General features: G+C 37.0%; 1 protein-coding gene across 4 annotated transcripts in view; it reads left to right on the top strand.

Annotated features, from left to right (window-relative positions):
* The first annotated feature begins 702 nt into the window (after positions 1 to 702).
* The window catches only part of LOC149799126 (uncharacterized), a 28,196-nt gene continuing 20,543 nt past the window's right edge, over positions 703 to 8,355 (top strand). Inside the window, exons 1-2 of one of the 4 annotated variants that reach the window (XM_089958175.1) lie at positions 2,579 to 2,647; positions 5,607 to 5,740. The gene's annotated coding sequence lies outside the window, so the exon portion shown is untranslated. Of the gene's footprint in view, positions 868 to 2,558; positions 2,648 to 5,606; positions 5,741 to 8,355 lie in introns of those variants that run through there. The other 3 variants (XM_089958172.1, XM_089958174.1, XM_089958173.1) reach the window with 3 other exon arrangements.

Below are 8,355 nucleotides of genomic sequence, written 5' to 3'. Positions count from 1 at the left end.
AAGAACCAGAGGCGTAGCTATGATATTTTGCGCCCGGGGACGAACTATAAAATTGGCGCCCCAGCCCCCTCCCCGTTTAATCACATTTTTGAATATTACCCTTGTTTACTTATTATAATGTAACGTTGTAAACCTCATTTTGGCGCCCCGTACCTTGGCGCTCGGGGACATATGTACCCCCCTGCCCCCCCCCCCCCCCCCCCCCAGCTACGCCTCTGGTAAGAACCACCCATCCATGGGAAGCTGCTGGCAAGTTTTCTCACACACCAGTACTGGCTGAGCCAGAGACTAGACCCTAGCGGAGAGAGGTGGATGGCAGGGATTGATAAAAGCAAGCACTTTGGACCACTCGGCCACCCCCTGACTACACACGAGGGCTGGTCATGTCCGAAAAAATCAAAGGCGGAAAACATCTTGTTGGTCTAGGCACAATATAGCCACAGTTGTGCTAATATGTCGCTAAACCACATACATACATACACGTACGTCTCTATGTCCGTCCGTCCGTACATACATACATCCATACATACTGCCGTTGTACTTACAATGTACCCACAACATCAAAATAAATTAGGGATACCATATTTGAACTTTCGAAAAAGAGGACACCTCGGAAAGTGGGTGTATCAGTAATATATATATATATATAACTTAAATGTCGTTTTTAGTAAGTGACGTAATCTTTCCCGAAAATGCCATGCGTCAAAATCGAAAGTGGTTTTGTAATTCCATGTAATGTTTCATTTGGGAGTGGAAGTATCAGACAATCGAAGCGAAAACTAATCGCAGAAGGTACCGGCAAATTTTCGTCGTATTTCATTTACAGACTCCAGTGCGATCGGAAAATAGCCGAGCCATTTCTGTCAGGTGGTGAATTAACCTCGAAGTAGTTGTTGGAATATATATCAGTTTGATATGTTTTTTGATTCATCTCTTTCGAAATGTACGACATATGTAAGGATATCAAAGGCCAAGAATGTGACTTTGTCTCCGTCCGTCGCATGTAAACGAAACTAGTTCTGGATATAGTTCTCTATGGCGACGAATTACATCATCCTGGTACCCTGCGTCGTGGGTTATCCAAGGGTACCCGATGCGAATGATATCGGGGTTTCTTTCTCGACATGACGGAAAAGGCCGAAGGCATTCCGATTGACTCTAGTGGTACAAAACACATTCTTTAGGACACACGGTACTAATGATATGGAAAAATTGGAACCAGCCTGGAAATGGGTGAAGAAAAGAATAAAATAGAGTATATGGGTTTGGGTGAAAAGGATTGGTTAATAATGTAAGTTATGTTTTAGGCAAAATAATCTTTTGAGAGCTTTTCCTAGTTGTAAGTGAAAAAAATAGAGACATTGTTATATTGTTGGAATTTCAGTCCTTTAACGGTCTTGAGTTTGGAACACTCACTACTAAAATTAGCACCTGACTCTTTGGTGCGGAATTGAAAGCACATGTTTCAAACACACGGAGGTCCAGAAAATGCCACGGCTCATATACTTTCCTCGACGCAGAAGCTGACATCCAGGTTTCATTTATACTGATAAATTTAGGTTTGATCATGAGCACTCAAAAATTTTAAGTTATTGAATTTTTATTATCATGGTGTTTGCATAGGTTTACTATGGGAACTGAATTAGTACCGTGAGTCCTTTAACATTAGGAATTTGCGCATTCGCAACTTCGAGGCCAATACCAAGGATAATAACTAAAATATTTGTCTCGTAGAAATAGCCGAAGTTATCCGAACGATGTTTGCGATATAGTCTGGTTCTCTGCTTCGTATGCTTCCTGCCTTGACTCTGCTATACGTAAAGGTGGCGCTCTAGAGTTTCGTATTTTACATAGATTAGAATTTTGAAGAAAAAAGAATTTCTCCGGGTTAATTCGCTGGCTATTTAAAAAAGACCTTGCATATCTTAGGTATTATTCAAAGAACCTTTAATTCCCCTTATTTTGGTGTATGATTGATGGGTGTAATATGGGTTATAGAGGATATAGCTTGGCCTTACTCCAAATGTGCATCTTTCAAAAACTGCTAGCTCCACTTGGTCATTTTCACTTCCGGGACTTTTACTAAATTGTAAAAAAATAAATAAAATAAATAAATAAAAAAAAAATATACGATTTTTAACAAACATTTTTTGTTGCATTTTATATATTTGGTAATTCATCTATTGTATTTTCAGAAGGTGGTATTGTCTAGTTTGGCAAAATTCATTTCCCCTATTTTAAAAGGTGCTAGAGATAGTTTACTTTAGACAGATTCAGGCTCTTATTTAATCACATGGGAGTAGTCATTTTTTATTTAGCAGTGTGCTTAGTTCATGTACAACTTCCATAAGTTCAGTATCCAAAGAAATGTTAACCACATTACATCAGAATACAACAGAGGCATGCCAACATTCTCTCCACTGTATATGTTTCAAATGTACACAACTTCTCCTTACATACGTCACTGTCTCAAAAGTACATAACAACTTATCAGCACCCCCTTAAAATGGAGTGCAACGCAGAGATCATACGAATCAGGGAACCAGACTATTTGCGATAACGAAAGTAACAGAAATCGCGGATATCGTTCCGGATTTTCCATGGAAAATAGATTTCCGGGGCAGATAGATTTCTTAAATGCATTTCGGTAAGTTTGAGCTGTATATTAAAATAATATGATAAATTTATATAACTATAGTCTAAGCAATTGTGTGCAGTGCTTTACAAATTGCTTTCTCAGCCATTTTGTCCAAGACAAGTTACGTTGGAAAAGAGACTTGACCTCACCATTATCTTAATTGTCCAGTTTTGTTTTTAGCTTTTGATTTCCTCCAGTGTGTAATGTCTATAGTTAGTAGGATTTGTAATTATGTGGGTTACTATGAATAGGTACTAGTTCATGAGCTGAAATACAATGGCTGACTTGCTAGTTTTACTGTTTAGTTACCAGTTCTTCAGAACATGTATTTTTATTGTTTCAAATATTAAATGTAAAATAAAATTTCTTTTCTTTATTGCGAGTCCCCCTAAAATGGCATTAAGCACCCAAACATTTAAATAAACGTTTTAATTTACTTCATTAAACAGGACAAAGTACAACTCAGGTGTAAGTAATCATCAATTTTATTATATGTAATTAAGCTGAATTTGATTGACTTCTTGAAACAGTTGTAAAACACATAAGTCTGCATTAACTCCATGTACATTATGGTATACATAATATGACAAGTAAACAATGGGCCACATCCAATCTGGACTTTGAAAAATTTTTTTACAAGAAAACACAATTGCTAAGAAACTAGAACGTTCTTGAATATGTTGCAAACTTGGAGGAAAGAAATTTAGTAGAGGAGACACTATCAAATCTCCAGCTACTCAGAACAAACCAGTTGATTACTGATCTATTCTATTAAATCTGCCTGCAGTTTAGAAAAAAATATGAATCCAAACATGCTTTTTAAATTATCAGCTAACCTAGCCATTGTTCATTCCAATCTGGAATAAGGTTGGGGCCCAAATGGCCCCTAATGGTTAATAAAGTGAGTTCATTTAGAAAGAACTTTACCTGTTTGTTGTTTATTGAAGGATTCAAATACATTATCAGTCACTTCTGTTGTTCATTTATTAATTTTTGCAACAAAAATTAAATTTTCTAGAATTATATGCTTTGAATCAGTTTTTGTAGTCACAGAGTACAGCATGGTTTTCTATCAACTAAAATAATCATATCCTATGTGCAGGGTATGTTTACCTTAGTTGATATGGAGACTAGCTTAAGTCTCACTCAGAAATGACTAAATTAAATTATATAATATAGAAATTAAAATAAATTAAAAAATTAAAATTAAGGATTTATTAAAAAAATTCACAACCTGAAATGATCCTTTTCAGCCCTTCTGTTGCAAGCCTTCCATACTGGTATTTGAATTCCTCATGCCTGATTAACTGTTCCCCTCTAGGATATATTTTGGATAACTGAGTTAATTTTTCTTTCCCATACACTACTTTGGAAATAAATGCAGTAGTGTTTTCACTGAGGAATTAATCTTATGACATTTTGTATCAATGATCATCCATGTGCTGAAGCCAATCAAAATCAGTAGGACATTTCAGTCAGCCAATGAAATTCATCACCTCATGCATATTTGGAAATAAGCACAATCAGTATGAATGGAATACACTTGATTCACTGTAATGACAGCTGTAATGATCTTCTGTCATTATTTACTTACGTCTTTGTATATGCACCTTATAGGTGACATGGAGAAAATTTTCTTGCACTAAAGATGAAAAATGAGGATGATTGCCTAAAGGGCAGAGTCTAAATTGAACATGTCTATCTGTACTTTGGTGAAACATTTATTTTATTCATGTCTTGATAAATAAATCCATTCTTTGGCTGCAAATATCTATTTCACACATGTTGTTGGCACATGCTAATAATAGCGTGTTTAAGAGGAATATTTTTTATCTGCAAGTGGATGGTACTGAAACAAGGCAATGCATATACCTGCAAATACAATTCTGACTTTCGGTTGTTTTAAAAAAAAAAAAATTCTTATCCACTATGTTTGCAGTTTAATTTGTACAGCTTTGGTGTGACTTTTAAGGACAGGTGTCTATTTTTAAATGCTTCACTTCCTTGTCATTATCATCTCTCTCTCTTCAAACAAGCTCTAGTGGGAATTCGATTCCTTTATGTCAAAACCAATATTCGTGTTCCCACTACACTTGCTTCATATGTAGTCTCTCATACACTGTGTGATGTTCTGTCAATAATATTGAGGTAGGGACTTTAGGGGGCAGGGTCCAGTTTTTATGTACAAATTTAATGCCGCAATCAGTGACCTAGTATAAAAAATCATAAAAAATCCAATACACAAGCGAGGTCAAAAAGGTCCATATTTTTAGATTCCTATATTAAAACAAAGCATAAGAATAGTATTCACTTGACCAGAGAAGTCAATGGCAGTTCACAGCAGAAGAGGTTTATGCACCCCAACCCCTATTTTATACCTGCATTTTTCACATCCAAATGCCATTTTTGACAGCATGTGGTGCTCACAGTGCAAACACAAGCCCTTTCCCTGGATGAAAATTTTGAAAAACATTGTCTACTAAATAGTTTGTTGCAGTTCAGAATAGTTGTCATCCAAGCCGTTTTTGAGATACTCTAGTTGCCTTGAACCCACGTGTCTACTGCTGTGGGAGGCTAGCTCTTCTTCCTAACCAACTATTGGTATTTCACTATCAACATACTGCAGAGCAACTATGGAAGGTGTACTTGCCTGACAACAATTTCAAGAACAACACAAGCCCAAAACACCTAGTTCACAAATATATCCATATCTATAAATACTAAACAATAATAGCTGAAAAAGTCACACCATAGCCTTAAGTTAAGAAATTTGCCGGGGCCAATTTACGAAACTGGACCCTGCCACCTTAACAGTATGCAGGAGGAAAATCATGAATGCATGTAAATAATGGAATTTTCATATTTTACTTTTTAGATTTAAAAATCATTGAATTGAGAAAATCATGACTTTTGTTGACTATGGAAGAAATTGGTTAAATTTTAAGAGATTATGCTGTTATTTATTCAGAAGGATCTGGGCTATATCAGGAGGAATTGGCACTGTTTGGAGGATATGATGTACCATCCACTCTACCACAAGTACCCACCATTATGCATTAAATCGCTACATATTTATGATGGCTCAAAGTCCTAACAGATAAAGTATGCATTGAAGTTGAGGTGTTATATATTAAAGTACATATAAGTTGGGTCCAATGGTAAACAACATACACCCTGATTTGCTATTGCACAATCCATTGGAAGATGAGGACCTCTACTAATTACATGAATTCCTAAAATCTGCATGGAACAGATCTGCCCATGCATAACGTGACAGCAGATCAGAGTCTGTGGAGTTTGCACTTAGATCTGGCAAGTACATATGATAATTTTATTCTCTTTGTACTCCACTTGCTTTTTGATGCATTTTTTTCTGATTATAAACAGTGAAAAATATTTCCATAGACATGTTGGAATATGTTTAGTCAACCTGACAGGTAGACTAAATATTTTTCTGAATGTTGCATATATTTGTTCTTTTTTCACTGAGAGTGAGTTTTTAAAACCATGAAAGACTATAGGTTGATTAGGATTGCTGGTGTTGGATATCACAATTTTGACAAATGTTGATGAAAATTTCCATTTTTGTTGCAGGATGAACTGTGAATTCATTTAATTTTGTTGAGATCACTAGTTTTAATACATTGAATTTGTTCTAAGGTAATTTTGGGAATGGACAAGATATGACTATCTGTCTCACCAGATATGGACAGATACGACTACTTGTCTCACCAGATATGTACAGAAATGACTACCTGTCTCATCAGATATGGACAGATATGACTACCTGTCTCACCAGATATGGACTCATATGACTACCTGTCTCATCAGGTATGACTACCTGTCTCATCAGATATGGACAGATATGACTACCTGTCTTACCAGATATGGAGAGATATGACTACTTGTCTCACCAGATATGTACAGATATGACTAACTGTCTCATCAGATATGGACAGATATGACTACCTGTCTCACCAGATATGGACAGATATCACTACCTGTCTCACCAGATATGGACTCATATGACTACCTGTCTCATCAGATATGGACAGATATGACTATCTCTCTCATCAGATATGACTACCTGTCTCATCAGATATGGACAAATATGACTACCTGTCTTACCAGATATGGAGAGATATGACTATCTGTCTCACCAGACATGGACATATATGACTACCTGTCTCACCAGATATGGACATATATGACTACCTGTCTCATCAGATATGGAGAGATATGATTACCTGTCTCACCATATATAGACTCATATGACTACCTGTCTCACCAGATATGGACAGATATGACTACCTGTCTCACCAGATATGGACTCATATGACTACCTGTCTCATCAGATATGGAGAGATATGACTATCTGTCTCATCAGATATGACTACCTGTCTCATCAGATATGGACAAATATGACTACCTGTCTCACCAGATATGGACAGATATGACTACCTGTCTCATCAGATATGGACAGATATGACTACCTGTCTCACTGGATATAGACATATATGACTACCTGTCTCACCAGATATGGACTCCTATGACTACCTGTCTCATCAGATATGGACAGATATGACTATCTGTCTCATCAGATATAACTACCTGTATCATCAGATATGGACAGATATGACTACCCGTCTCACCATATATGGACATATATGACTACCTGTCTCATCAGATATGGACAGATATGACTACCTGTCTCATCCGATATGGACAGATATGACTACCTGTCTCACCAGATATGGACTCATATGACTACCTGTCTCACCAGATATGGACAGATATGACTATCTGTCTCATCAGATATGGACAGATATGACTACCTGTCTCACCTGATATGGACAGATATGACTACCTGTCTCTCCAGATATGGACATATATGACTACCTGTCTCATCAGATATGGACAGATATGACTACCTGTCTCATGAGATATGACTACCTGACTCATCAGATATGGACATATATGACTACCTGTCTCACCAGATATGGACTCATATGACTACCTGTCTCATCAGATATGGACAGATATGACTATCTGTCTCATCAGATATGGACAAATATGACTACCTGTCTCACCAGATATGGACAGATATGACTACCTGTCTCACCAGATATGGACAGATATGACTACCTGTCTATCAGATATGGACAGATATGACAACCTGTCTCACCATATATAGACATATATGACTACCTGTCTCACCTGATATGGACAGATATGACTACCTGTCTCATCAGATATGGACAGATATGACTACCTGTCTCATCGGATATGGACAGATATGACTATCTGTCTCATCAGATATAACTACCTGTCTCATCAGATATGGACAGATATGACTACCCGTCTCACCATATATGGACATATATGACTACCTGTCTCATCAGATATGGACAGATATGACTACCTGTCTCATCAGATATGGACAGATATGGCTACCTGTCTCATTCTATAGGGACAGATATGACTACCTGTCTCACCAGATATGGACAGATATGACTACCTGTCTCACCAGATATGGACAGATATGACTATCTGTCTCATCAGATATGGACAGATATGACTACCTGTCTCACCTGATATGGACAGATATGACTACCTGTCTCTCCAGATATGGACATATATGACTACCTGTCTCATCAGATATGCACAGATATGACTACCTGTCTCATGAGATATGACTACCTGACTCATCAGATATG

The sequence above is a fragment of the Sinohyriopsis cumingii genome, chromosome 5, assembly GCF_028554795.1.
Source record: "Sinohyriopsis cumingii isolate HCF-2022 chromosome 5, ASM2855479v2, whole genome shotgun sequence".
NCBI classification, from domain to species: Eukaryota; Metazoa; Mollusca; class Bivalvia; order Unionida; family Unionidae; genus Sinohyriopsis; species Sinohyriopsis cumingii.
Note: the sequence above shows the minus strand (reverse complement) of the source record. Positions and strands in the feature narration are given on the sequence as shown.